Consider the following 14831-nt stretch of genomic DNA (forward strand, 5'->3'; position numbering starts at 1 on the left):
GACTCGCTGAGGACGACAGAGCAAAAGCTGGCGCCTTGCACCCCCTCTTCACCCGCTCCCCTCCATATGTGTAGCATTCCTCAGCCACCCCTGACTGCCATAAAACGATAAATAGTTAACTTGCACGGATCGCAATCCTGCAGAACAGGAATCTCCCTTGCTCTACAGATGTTCTAGAGACCTAAACAGGGAGGTTACCTTATCAATAGCACAAATTTCCAGAGGCAAATAACTCTCAGTTCCTGAAGCCCTAATGTCTCCCTCCCCACCATAAACTGGAAGAGACTGAGGTAGAAGGGAATGTAAATGATAGCAGGATCATAATACCCTACCAAGAATCTCCCAACTATCTTGATGTTAGTGCCTGACCTAAAGATGACATTGATCAAGCCATAAGGGCAAGGACTCCCCCCGGCACCTTGTAGGCCCTCCCTAACATGTGAAAACTCTGTTGAAACCTCCCACCCCTTCCCCTCACCTTCCCCCAACCGCAAGGTATATAACATGCCTACCCTCACAACCCGGGGCAGCAGCTCTTCCTGCCCACGGGTCCTGTCCCCGTGCTTTAATAAACCACCATTTTGCACCAACGACGTCTTAAGAATTCTTTCTTTAGTCGTCGGCTCCAAACCTCCTCACCCCACCGAACCTGACTTAGGTTCTGGGACTTCATCAAAACAATAGAAATTTTTTCTTAAGGAATCTGGACTTTGTCTGATTCAGTTCTTATTGAGAATTTTGTATATAAAAGTATAAAAGAAAATTTAGACCAAAGAGATTAAGGGCCTTTACAGAAATATTAAGTAGTGAGAGTCATACTGATAAATTTATTCAAACTGGCCCTTATAATTGGAGGAAAATATAACAGCCAAAATGATCCCTTGCTGAAATTCAGACAAGACAGTGAAAGCTCATCTCTAAAATCTGAAGAATAACACAGCCTGGGTGTGGTTATGTTTGATGATTCAGCAGACTGAATTAAATCTTAGAATGCCCTGCCTGCTGGTTCTGGTAAGCAACTGAACTGATCCATAAATTGCAGACTGTGTTTTAGATTGCTGGTTAGATTCATGAAGTAAAGATGTGCTTCTGACATGTTATAAGAAAATGAACAATTGCTCTGCATCCGTTGGCATGTCCTAAAAGAAGACAGCATCTGGATAAAATTCAACATGTAATTTTAGCTTTTGTCACATTTTGAATAAAAATAGTTGGCTGAACAACTACCTATTTAAATTATTGAAAGCGGGTGATTACAAATAAGCATCCTGGCTGATAATTAGAGTAGCAGTAGAAATTATTCAGAGTATGAAGAGCTTGGATAGGATTCCAGAAGTAGTTTTCCCTTAAATTGAGTGGTGCAGACAAAAGCAGTTTGTTCTTCAAAAAAATGAGTATTCTTACACTATGGCATTCATTGACGGAGGTTACACAGAGGTGGGTTAATTTATTTAACATTTCAGAGGTTTGGGGTTTTCAAACTGCAAAGATGAAACAAAATAGAGATTAAAATTCATCACTATTTTCTTGTTCTTTTCAAACCCGAAAGCTTCATAATTCGTCAAGGACAACTCCCAGCACACAGGTTTTTACTTGAGACATGGTAAAGAAACAAAAAGATGAACTCTTTTGGAAACATGATTCAAAACAGCCACTAGAGGGCAGTCAAAACACTGGGGATGCAGAGAGGCAAGTCTTTAGATCAGTAGCTTCCAAGGAAAGGATTTTTAAAAGGATTTGATTGTTTAGAGAAAAAGGGATTGTAAGAGAGACAGACACAGACCGAGAGACAGAAGGACAGAGAGACAGAGACAGAGAACAAAGTATCTTCTTGATCACATGAATGTAACAATGGGAAAAAACAGTAAAAATGTCCCACAAGCCTTGCCAAGATTTTTACTGGCACACATTTCCAGGACAGTGCATTGACAATGTGATGTCTGCCCTGTGCCTTGGGTACAAGAGTTGTAGGACAGTGATTCAGCACATATGTTGTAATGAGGTCAGTTCCCCAACACACTCTGATTTCAAACATTGCTTCCAAAACAGCCGAATATCAGGAATAACACCCAAAACACAAATCACTGGCATCTGCCTTATGCAACATTCATAGGCAGCTGCATTGGTAGGTCGTTCACTCTGTGTGTGTGTGTGTGCTTTTTTATTTTTTTAAAAAAGATTTTATTTATTTATTTGACAGAGAGAAATCACAAGTAGATGGAGAGGCAGGCAGAGAGAGAGAGAGAGAGAGAAGCAGGCTCCCTGCTGAGCAGAGAGCCCGATGCGGGACTCGATCCCAGGACCCTGAGATCATGACCTGAGCCGAAGGCAGCAGCTTAACCCACTGAGCCACCCAGGTGCCCCGTGTGTGTGCTTTTAATGTAAGTGATGTCTTTTTAGATTCCAGAGTCAGAATTACTACTTTTTAAAAAAAATTCCCATGGCTCTATTTAACCCACGCTATTTGTGGGAGGTGAGGAAGAGATGACTCACATGATTGCTGAAACGCTTGTGAAAATGCAGATAAAATGGTGACAGACATTGAAACACTCAGCTTTTAGTCTTTAAAAATCTCTCCAAAAAGAGAATTGGGCTAGGAGTGAGGAAGGCATGAAGAAAAAGTAATCCTATGCATTATGAAGATTCCCAGACCTTAAAGCTAAAAAGTATTTTAAGGTCCTAGGCATCTGATTTTTTCCATTATTGCCAGTCTATAATTTTTCTGTTAGCCATTTTAAATTAGAAAAATATGTATAATGTGATGTCACACTTAAGAAACTTTCCAAATCAGCTACTGCTAAATTAACCATGGAAATGTGGCTATGGATCTAGTTCGCAAATGTCAAAGGGAACTAAAGAACCTTCTAGGCTTAAGTGAGATGAATAAAGGCTGAAGTCAGGGCCAACACATTTTGATTTCCTGAAGCAGAGCTTGGCCAGCCAGTACTAGGACTTCCGTGAATAGCACCCTGGCTCCTTGGAGGAAAAGGCTCTAAGCACTTTGAGCTGACTCAGTGGGAAATAACTATATCCTTGCTCCTTCTGAATGAGAGACTAATCTAACTTGTTGACGGTAAAAGGGAGCAACTTAGTTAGGTCTCAGATACTTAAATCTCCAACCATTTTCCTGAAATAGACCAGAGATTAATTTATTGAGCATATTTATTTACAAATACTTATGGTAAGCAAATACTTATTTTTTCATATAAATACACAGGAAAACAAATCATTTAGCCTAACATAAGACATCTTAAAATGAGTTTTCTGACCATGTTTTATTCAAATCTCCTCTAACCATTTGTGACCCTGGGTTTCCCTTTCCTTTTCCTTTCATAAAGCAGATTTGCACAGGGGCAGTAGAATCAGATATGCCTTAAATATTTGACCCTTTGGGTTCACAGAAGTCATGCTACTTACTGTAAGAGACAGGGGAATTTGAATTAGTGATTCCTAAGATTCCTTAAGAGGCCTTCATACATGGTAGTGCTTCTGAGTACCAAAAGGTTTTTGTAGATCTGGTTCTACTACAGGCAAATATGCTATAACTCTGTAACTTACAGAACAGGTTGTCAAATAAATTAATCATGCACAAAGGTAAAAGGTCAGACCCTAATGTGCCTGCAAGTTTGAGATTTTTAAGTCCAGTTCAAATATACAGATTCCTCCCTGAAACTTCTGTAGTTTCACCGGGAGACATATCCACACCCAGAGTTCCTGACTGTACCTTTCAGATGGCCCTGTCTATCTTATATTATAGTTACTGTATATTCCTAAAAAAGCAGGGTTGTGTCTCACACATCATTCAATTGCCTTGATTGTCTTGCATATTTATAACTCAATAAACTTTGACTAGATGAATGAGATTGCAAGGTAGAAGGTAAGCAAGAGATGGGACTCACCCAACACATCTCCCTGGGCACTTACTTTCCTTGTAAGGCAATTTAATCTCCCATCCAGACACATGGGAGATGTGGCTCAGAGCTTCCACGGATGGCTCTCTGCTTTGTTCCCAGGTGTCCAGGCTGCCTCAGGCCATTGCCTCCAGACACAGGAGCTGTTTGGTCTCCTTTGAGAAGGTTAGTCAGCCTTGAGGTTCTTGAACTGCTGAGCAATGTTAATTGATGTTCCTTCAAAGATGTATTGATTGGACAGTGTCTTTGCAGTGTGTATCTCATATTGGAAGGTGCTCTGTATAAGAGGAAAGGAAGGAAGAATGACTATACGGAAAGATAGTAAGCTCTAGTTTCTTAAATATAAACAGAATTTTCAGAATAAAATCTGCTAGACTACTGGTGTAGGCCACTTGTTGTTCTGCTCCAAGGCCTTCCTGTCGCTTCTATCCTCACACTCAACAATGCCATTTGAATGAGTCATAGAATTCCCATGATGGTATTTTATAATGTTGAATGTTTTAGGAAGAAGTTGGGTTCTTTGATCTTTAATCTGGTTGATAGCCCTGCTTTCTACTTATTCTCTCCAAGCTCTGCTCTTCTTCCCAAACTTCCTCCAGGTTTTGATGTTTGTAAATTGCTTGTTCTTTCATTATTTTTAATATGTGCTCCACCAGAAGCCCAGAGTACTCCTGTATGAGGGAGAACGAATGCTGATAGACAGAGGGATAAGCTGGTATAACCAAAAGAAAAGAAAAATAATTAAACCTGATGCCCAAACAAACACTGAAATAAAATTCTGCTTGTTTATATTTTTCATAGTTGAGAGAAAAATCTCAAAATTTAATAGGCTCCATTGTTTAAAAAAACAGCACTAAAAGAATCATAAAAAAAAGTGTGAACATGTTTATATACTAAGTGTGATTTGTCCTCCCTGCTCCCTTCTTTCTTTCTCACTCCTTTATAAGTTCATTCATTCTTTTGTGATAACACACATAAGCAGATCAAACAAAAGGGCTTTTCTTTTTTTGAAAATATTAAAATAAATATGAAAATGAGAGAAATGGGAAAGGGTCCGATACCCTGCAAAAATGGCAAAGGTGTGAATGAATTGTCTTCAGTGGACACTATAATATTCCTAATGGTTTTGCATGAGAAACATTTAATATATTGGCAGGGTCACAATTCTGGTATATCGACCATGTATATTTTAGCCTTCAGTATAATTTCATGTGTTTGACTTCATTTCTTTAACCCTGTATGTCAAAATATAATGGTCTCCCAAAGGTAAGATTCTTTGAAGATTTTGCATGTACGCTTTATGGCAGCCATACTTTATGTTAACATTTTAGTTAGAGTTATTTGATTAATAGAAATAGAATGGGGCACCTGGATGGCTCACTGGGTTAAAGCCTCTACCTTTGGCTCAGTTCATGATCCCGGGGTCCTCGGATCAAGCCCCGCATCCGGGTCTCTGCTCAGCTGGGAGCCTGCTTCCCTCCCTCTCTCTCTCTGTCTGCCTCTCTGCCTACTTGTGATCTCTGTCAAATAAATAAATAAAATCTTTAAAAAAAAAAAAAAAGAAAGAAATAGAAGCTCATTCATGGCATCTGTGCCAACAATAGTTAGTTGTTCACCAAATGATTTTTCTTTTCTTTCCAATACACTGCTGGGTGACATGTCATAGCCACTTTTCCAGTTGGATCCAGCCTGTGACTGGGTGTTGGTCAATGAACTATGAATAGAGTGAACTGTATATGAATACTTCTATACTACTTCCGGGCCTCACATACACAGTTCTCTCTTTTTTCCCCCTTGTACCCACTGAATGGAGAAGTCCAAGGATCAAGAAGAGGATCTAAAGCCCGCATTGCTATTCGGAGGAGAGCAGCCCCATAAAACCTTAGCCAGCCAGCCAGCCTCATATGAGTGACAAACGTTTATTTTGGATTTCCAATCCAAATTTTGAACTTCGCAGGTTTGACATTCTGTGTCGTAGCAGTTGGCCTGTCCCAACCAATATACCAGCCTGAGAAAACTGATGTTATTCTAAAGATCTTCACAGGCGGGAGCTGGAATGGGAAAACCAAGCAGCTGGGAATTGCTGTGTATATACAGACCTGCTATTTTCTCTGTGTGTGTGTCACTCATTCACAAAGGACCAGACTCACATAATAAGATAGCCGTGGCAAAGATACTGTTATAAATATTTGATTCAAAAAGCATTTAGTAAGCAAAACCATGTGCCAGAAACCAACGTGAAGGGTCATCTTTAGTTAGCCACTAGATGGGAATAGCAAATGGTTCTTTCGAAAAGGGCAGAGAGCCAGGAAACAATAGTTTTGTAAGACAATTAACTAAAGGTGTTGGTAGGGGAAATAAACCAGGCAAGAAGAGATGGGAGAGAAAGGGAGGAGGACACCAGAAGAAGGAGGAACAGAGGTAGGAAGAAGAGCTTACAGAGATTCCTTGAGGTACTCCAGAGGATTTTCAGGTGACTCTGAGGTCCAGCTCAGGAATGGGGAAGAAATAGTAACAGGCACCAATCTGACCTCTGATATCTTCAGGTTTCTATTCATTCTCCCAACTTCTTTAATCCTTTCTCATAAATCTTATTTTCTAACCATATAATGATCATTTCATTCCCTTTGCTCTTTTAAAATAGGTAGGCTATTTCTTGGCTTTATATACTATCCATTAGAGTCCCCTAAACTGTTTGCAAGATAAAAGACGAATCAGAAGAAGCACCTCCCCCATACTTTACAAAGTCATGCTCTGTAGTTATAACTTCCAGTACACCCCGGGTATCTGGTAGGTATTTTGGAGGAATGTCAAACCAGTCAAACAACAGCAACTTCTAGATCCTTTTCTGCGATTGTGAAGCTCAGACCACCATGTGGAGTCTTGAATTTCTATTAAATAATTTTGGTAGGGTATAAAAAAGAAAGAAAAACCCTGCCTTAATGATTGTGATTTTTCTGTAGTTGGCTGTCACTGAGCAAGGTTGAGCAATCTATTTCTCTGAAGGGAACACCCATTTTTCTGGGAAAATTTAGGCACATTCCTTCCTAGAAGAGAAGGGAAAGACTAAAGTGGCCTTTGGCAGAATTTTAAGACCTGTCTAAAAAAAAAAAAAAAACGACATTTCACAATGATAGCATGCTGTGGCAGTGAAAGTCTTGATTTGACATTGCCCACTGTCTCCAAAAGATTCACAGTACCTTTGCACATAAATCATTTCATCCAAAGATGCTTATTTTGGTAATAGCCTCACTTACAGAGCCCGGTAAGTTAGTCTGTTCAAGGCTTCCTCGGATATACTGTAGGCTTAGAACAGGTGCTTTTATTCAGGAAATAATTAGTCAGAGCTTGGAATCATAATGTTATCCCTTTTGAGTCAAAGAGCCTTGAACAGACTAGGTAACTGCCCTCTGCATCTTTGACTGGGAAATGGGAGTAGGTTGCTACACCACATTCCTGAACTTCCCCTTCACTTCTTTGATTTTTATCAATTCTCCCTAGTAGGTCAAGGTGGGTTCTCTTTGTTTCCATCTTGATCCCCTGTGGAGAGAGGTCTTTTTGCATGGTATTCAGAACTTTCCTGACATCCCAATCTAAAGGAAACACTCAATTCCCCATCCCATTACTCTGGATTATTTTATCCATGGAATTCATCATAACCTGAAATTATCTTTTTAAAATAATTTATTGGTTCACTCACCAAGCATTTGCACTCCTCCATACATACAAACACATTAGAATATAAGCCCCGTATCTGTTTGTTCACCATTGTATAGTATAGTATTTAGCACACAATAGTCATTTAATTATGTGAATAAATCCAAGCAAGATGTGCTATAGGAAGTGATCAATATTACCTTTTGTTGAACTTTATGGATGCTTTGTTGAACTTTATGGATGCTTCCCAATTCAAAGAGAACTTACTAAAATAAGTAAAAGTAGTACAGTGACAAAAAGTCAGGACTGAGGGAGAGGGCAGAGGATGACATGGAAATGAGAATGAGACAGAAATAGACTAAGAGAAGAAAGACTCTGTGAGCCCCCGTTCAGAGCAAAGTTGGCAGGGACTGGAGGCAACCAAGGGGAGCAAGATAGAAACATGGGCACTTTCCTTTGAACTTCAAAGATATTCCTAGTAGACACGAGTAAGCCTGGAGCTATTCTCACTGGACTTCCTAGCCATTTGGAATGGAATCAGGTGTTACAACTGTGATACTTATTTCTAGTGGTGTTGTAAGGATTAAAGTGGGTTCATGTACGTATAATACCCTAGTACCCTGACACAGAGTAAGCAGTGGCCTCAACTCCTTGGATCCCTTCTTTCCTGAGCATCTCAGCATCTTCTATCCCCTCACTATTCCCCATCTGTGTTCAGACTTTCTTTTGAATAATCTCTTTGCCCTTGTATCTATCTCTATTTATCTCTGTTTCTCTGTTCCCCTTCACAACTAAGCTTCTGGAAAAAAAACAAAAACAAGAGAAAAACCCACCCCACCCCATCACTGATTGAACTACCATAATCCAGTTATAGAAACTGCTTTTGCTAAGGCCACAATTAACCCTTTGTTGTCAAAACCAAGGAGCCACTCAGACCCCTTCTCTCCTTTTTTTTTTTTTTCTTTTTTTTGCAGCATTCAACATTCTTGAGCACTTGCTTCTTAAAACCCTTTTCTCCTGGATTTTTTGATACCACACTCACCAGGTTCCTCTCCTACCGGTCTAGTCACTCCTTCTTATTCCACATTGTTGATTTTTCCACTTCTGCCTGATTTTTAAATGTTAAAATTCCCCAACAAGCCTGAATGTTACCTTCTGACCTTCTTCTCTGTCTTCATTCTTTAAGTATCCTCATCCATTCTTATGATTTAAGTCCATCTGTATTATAACTCCCAAGTTAACAGCCCCCCAATTTATATCTCAGCTCCAGATCTGTGTATCCCAACGTCTACTTGACGTGTCCACGTGGATGTCCACTTGAACATCACAAACTTCATGTGTCTAAAATGGAACTCTTCTCTCCCCTCATCCCAGCCCACAAAATATACCCACCTCTTCCAGTCTTCTTTGTCTTGGCAAGTGACACTTCCATTCACTCAGAAAACAGCAAGACTCTCCCTTAACTTTTGTGGCCAATCCATTACTAAGCCTTGCCTGTCTTCTCTCCAAATTAAATTTTGACTCCATCTCTTTCTCTTCATCTTCACTTCCTTCACTTTGATCTTTCCTCCATCATCTCTCATCTGAAATGCTTTTTATTTTCTTTCAATTTTGTACAACTCCAATTCATTCTCAGAATTCCTATGATATCCTAGAATGATAACTTAAAAACTAAATTTGATTATATCACTCCCCAGCAAATAGAATAACATTTGTCTTTCCCATGGTCCATTCAAAATAATCTAGATTCTTCTGCTTCTAAAGTGCATCTTATCTTATTCTCTTAACCCTTGCCATGTACTAAGCAAATAGTCTCTTTATGCCTTTCACATTTGCCTATACCTATGCACAACCTGTTTCCTCTACATGTTTCCTCTACATCCCCTTCACCTGTTTACTCCAATAACTCTTCAGGTTTCCATTCAAATATTGTCTGATTCATTAACCTTTATTAGACCCTCCCCCATTTTTTCCTGAACTCTATTCTTTTCTTTCATACAATCTAACACATATGGTTATCTATATCATATATCTAACATACATATCATATATCTAACATACATATGGCTATCTATATCATTCTAAAATTATATACATAGCATATATTTAATATGTATATAATATACTGTAGACAATATTACATATAACACTGTATCTGATATATTTAAATATATAAGACATAAAGATATACAGATAGAGATATATTTTATAATTATATAGCTGTACATGTGATTGTTTCCCCAACTAGACAGTAGGAATTGTATGTTTTCCCCATAATTGTATATCCCACTCCTGGCACAGTGAGTGACATAATGGGCATACAATAAATACTTGTTTTGTGAAAAGAATATCATTACTTAGTAGTAGTAATGCAAATATGAATGGTAGTATATAGACCCAGATCCCTTTTCTGAGTCCCTTGCAGCCAGAGGTATTTGGGAATTCAGAAATGTTCTGATTTTTGTGCACATATCACATTATGGGACACTCCTAACAGGCTCTAGGGAAGGATTTGTAATCAAACACTAATATTTCCACAGTTTGATGTACAAACATTTATAATAAGTAGAATGAGTTAAAACTCTGAATAGTCACATCAGGTCTGCTCCAACAATATCATCAATGAAATTGTGAAAACAAAGTCTGAGTTTTCAGAGGAGTTTGCATTTGAGAATTGCCTGTAAAGGATTGAGGAGCTGTCCTAACTTTGCCATGGTGTCCGACTTTCATAGGCGGTGCCTACAGAAGAGCTCACTTTGACCATGTGAAAAAGCGCTCGACATTTACTCAGACTGACCCAAAATAAATTTGAACCATTCATGGGGAAATAACTGACTCCGAGTGGACTCAAACAGACAGCCTTTCCACTGTGAAATTTACTCTCACTGACATAACTATCTGGGAGCACTTGAAACTACATTTTGCAACAGATTTGGGAGGAAAAGCTTATAACAAATCCTGTCCAAAGCCAGGAGCACTGCTGCCCAAGATGTATTTAGCATTACAAGTTCTGTCTCACCCATTCCTGCCCCTGCAGACACTCATGACTTATAAAGGGCTCCTCTGCTAATAACTTTCTTGAACTTCCAAGTATCTTGGTGCTTAGATTATAAATGCTTTCACCCTTAAATTCAGGACAATGATATAAGTTATTGGCTATTCCTTGTGATGGTTATTTTATTCTAAATTGTTTTGTCCATAGAAGAACTAAGCATTTATGAAAATTTCCTGCCAAACATAAGTAATAACAAGCTCATCATTAAAAACAGGACTAGGGGTGCCTGGGTGGCTCAGTGGGTTAAAGCCTCTGCCTTCGGCTCAGGTCATGATCTCAGGGTCCTGGGATCGAGCCCCGCATCGGGCTCTCTGCTCAACAGGGAGCCTGCTTCCTCCTCTCTCTCTGCCTGCCTCTCTGCCTACTTGTGATCTCTGTATGTCAAATAAGTAAACAAAATCTTTTTAAAAATTTAAAAACAGGACTATTAAGGAGGAAAATTCAAGGTGCCTTATATGTATAGATGCTTGATGTCCTCTTTCTTCTTATCTTTTACCACCCACCTGCTGGGGGAAAGGAGTAGGTACTATTCTAAAATAAATATTATGTTTTTGGATGAGAATCTGAATTTTAAAACACTTGATAGATCATTGTAACTTTACTTTAAAAAGTGGAAACATTATTCTCACTTTAGTATTATTGGCATGAAACTTTGACACATAAAGGTATTTATGAGAGTTATAGCAGAAAACAGATAGAAAAATAAACAACTTTTCAGGGCATTATTTGTTTACTTTAAGCACCATTAAAAGGTAAAAGAACCGAAGATTTGGTCAAATATTCATAGGGAAACAAGAAGCTTATCAATAAGTGGGGTTCCCTTTAACAAATAAGAAAATATTTTATAAGCATCTTTAACTTGATACAAAAATGTGCATTTTAAAATACATTCAATAAGAAGACAGGGTATATCACATCTTTAATATAAACCGCCATGTGTGTAATCTCCCAAAAGGCAATATTCCAAAATGGTAATATTATTTTTCTTTATTTACCTTCCATGTTTATAATTGTAAAACAAATGCAAGATACAACTCAGAGGTAACTCTATTTTATCTGAATTCAAAGCCACAAAGATTTGTCTCAAAGCTGATGGCCTACCAAATGAGACATCTTAAAAGAGCCAAAAGGCACTGGTGATAATTTTATTCAGACTTAAAGCAGCCAGGACACAGTATTTTGGAGACATAGGACTTATTTCCTTCTTAAATTAGGAAAAAGGATAAACATGAGGCCGTTGAAGTCATTTTAAGCTTTCTTTTTAAGTTTATTTTTTTAATTGGGGTAAAACAGACATAACATAAAATTTGTCATTTTAACCATTGTTAAGTTTACAGTGCTATAGATTTCAGTATATTCACACTGTTGTCCTACCTTCACCACTATCCATCTCCAGAATTTTTTCATCTTCCCAAACTGATGCTCTGTACCCATTAAACACTAACTCCCCCGTCCCTCTCCTTCAACCCTTGACAGGCATCATTCTACATTCTGTTCCTATAATGGGATTATTCCAGTTACTTTGTATAAGTGAAATCGTACAGTATTTGTCCTTTTGTGATTGGCTTCTTTCACTTAGCATACTATCCTCAAGTTTTACTCATGTTGTAGCACGGGTCAGAACTTCCTTCCTAAGGCTGAATAATAGTCCACTCATGTATATCTCACATTTGCTCCTTCATTCATCTGTTGATGGACATTTCAGTTACTTCTACACTTTGGCTATTGTGAATTATATTGCCTAAACTCTTTTTTTTTTAAACACATAAAATATTGGCTCGAAAAATTTCCCAAGAGGATAAAACTGACATCCTTTTCTTCAAAAGGAAGTCTATTTTGTCAGCGAAGAAACTCCACTGGTAATATTATGATTACCTTTCGCAAGTTAAATGTTTTATTAGATGAAAAGTAAACTGTCCTCTTAACTATCTTCCCTTCAAATCACCAAACTTAGTTTTAGAATTCATGTAATATAAGCATTGTAATAAGACATTCTTCTGCTGTTACTAAATTTGCAGCACTGAAAGGTAACAAGCATTTGCCAAATTCAAGTTAGTAACAAGAACAGAGAATAAACCCTTGTCTCCCAACTTTCTAGGGAATTAAGTTTACAACAACACTGTATCTGTAAGCTTCAGAATCACAACATTCCAAATATTGGGTAGATTCTAGAATGAAGTTAGGTCTATCTTAAACACCACATGAGGAGGCTTATTATTAAGACTTTACCTTATGGTCCCTTGTAATGAAATTCTGAAGGCCAGAGTCTCCCGATTTTCTCATAAAGGGTGTAGTATGGAAGATACCTTGTGCAATTCCTCATTTTACATCAGGCCAAGAAGCATTATTTTCATATCATAGCCAGTTGCCTAAAATCATTTTAGGGATAAAGAGAAAGATAAAATCATTAGTAACATGCTATGTCCTATGTATGTCTTCCTTTAATGTCTAAAAGTAGGATTCTACTATAATTTGATGGTTTTCAAGGCAGCACACTAGAGTTTTCATTTCATATTTTCAGGCTGCAGAGATTCAGTGCCATGAATTTGTGATTCCTTGAAAGCATTCAAACCTTTTCATCTCAGGGACTGCTATTAAAGTGGGTGTATTTATCAAAGGCCAGTTCTAGTTGATAGCTTGCCTGATGGAATGCTTCTTGGAGATGAACTTTCGTAGGGGAGAATCATCACACTGCTCAGTAATACCTACAATTACCTTTCCACAAGTCTAGCACTCTTTCCTTAGATGAAAATTATACTGCCTTCCTCACACTTGCCTTTCTCCCAATCACTGTCTTAAACATTGCCACTCTATGTAATTTCATCATGAAGGCATAGAGGAATAACTTTGGGGTTTCATACTTTAAAGAAATCATAATAAAAACTCTAGTATTGCTACTAAATTTGTACCACTCAAAGGTGACAGCCTTGTCATCTGTTTAAAAATTTTGTGCTCAGTCTCTCAAACAATGTCACATTAAAAGTCAGCCAAAAAGAAAAAAATGCATTCCCTCTTTTTATTTATTTATTTTTTTTCAAATAAAGGATTCAATCATTGCAGTGAAAGCTGAACATCTACTTCTTGCTTTAAAGGGGAAAAGGTCTCAAATCAGAATTCCAAACTTATAAAACCAATAAATTAGGAAAGTTATTATTTGTAATTGCAAAGGAATTCTTTTTTCATATATGGTTTCATTGAGCCTGTATTTTACCTGCAGGATCTTACATGAGATGATTTCATTGACAGAGTATAAATTATAGCCAGAACCAAAAGCAAAGGTGTCTGGAAAACAGGGTTCTCAAGCTTCTAGCCTGCAATGCAGGGGAGAGTGTAAAGAGCATGAAAATAAATGTTGATGATGGATAGATAGATAGATAGATAGATAGACAAAAATCAACATTTATTTTCACATTTTTCTTTATTTTCTTTTCCTTTTTGTCTTGTTTTTTGAGTCTAGTTGACACACAATTGTTCAGGTGTACAACACAGTAATTAACTTCTCTGTATGTTACACTGTGCTCGCAAGTGTAGCCACCATGTCTGCCCGTAACAGTGCTACCACAATATCATTGACTATATTCTCTATGCTGTGCCTTTTATTCCCATGACTTATTCATTCCATAACTGGAGGCCCACTTCTCTTCACCCATTTTTGCCCATCCTTCCATCCTCCCCCCACCAGAAAGACAAATACCCTGTGACTTCACTCATGTGGAATCTAAAAAACAAAACACACGAATAAGCAAACAAACAAAGAGCAGAAGCAGGTCCTATAAACACAAAGAACAAACTGATGGTTGCCTACTTCCACACTGTTTCATGCTCTCCTCTGTATATATGGAGAGAGCCATAATACAGAATATATTCATGTGAGACAGACAGACACACACATACACATACACACCAGCCAAGTTGGTACATACACACATACTCGCCGATTATCACCTGCTTGCCAGAGGCCACACCACCCAGAGTGCTTCCTGCATGGAATCATCTCTAGACTCTTCCATATATAGAGATGGTTATAACACTACTTCATGAAAGGTCACCCCTCGCTTTCCTAGTGCACCCTTTTCTTAATGTGGTCATAGTTATTCACGAATACATTGTTTAAAGAAACCAAAAATAAATAAACAAGCCAGTTAGGCCTGGCAATCCCATTTCCCCATTTATGAATGAGATGAAGAAGGCTTTCTTCCTAAGCGTTT

At 38.1% G+C, this 14831-nt stretch overlaps 1 protein-coding gene across 2 annotated transcripts in view; it reads right to left on the bottom strand.

Annotated features, from left to right (window-relative positions):
• The window catches only part of SCEL (sciellin), a 329617-nt gene that overhangs the window by 152705 nt on the left and 162081 nt on the right, over positions 1 to 14831 (bottom strand). For both annotated transcript variants that reach the window (XM_059144698.1, XM_059144697.1), the window contains 2 exons: positions 12853 to 12992; positions 3925 to 4188 (listed from right to left, as the gene is read on the bottom strand). The gene's annotated coding sequence lies outside the window, so the exon portion shown is untranslated. The remainder of the gene's footprint in view (positions 1 to 3924; positions 4189 to 12852; positions 12993 to 14831) is intronic.

Source organism: Mustela lutreola, chromosome 13 (assembly GCF_030435805.1).
Source record: "Mustela lutreola isolate mMusLut2 chromosome 13, mMusLut2.pri, whole genome shotgun sequence".
NCBI lineage: Eukaryota > Metazoa > Chordata > Mammalia > Carnivora > Mustelidae > Mustela > Mustela lutreola.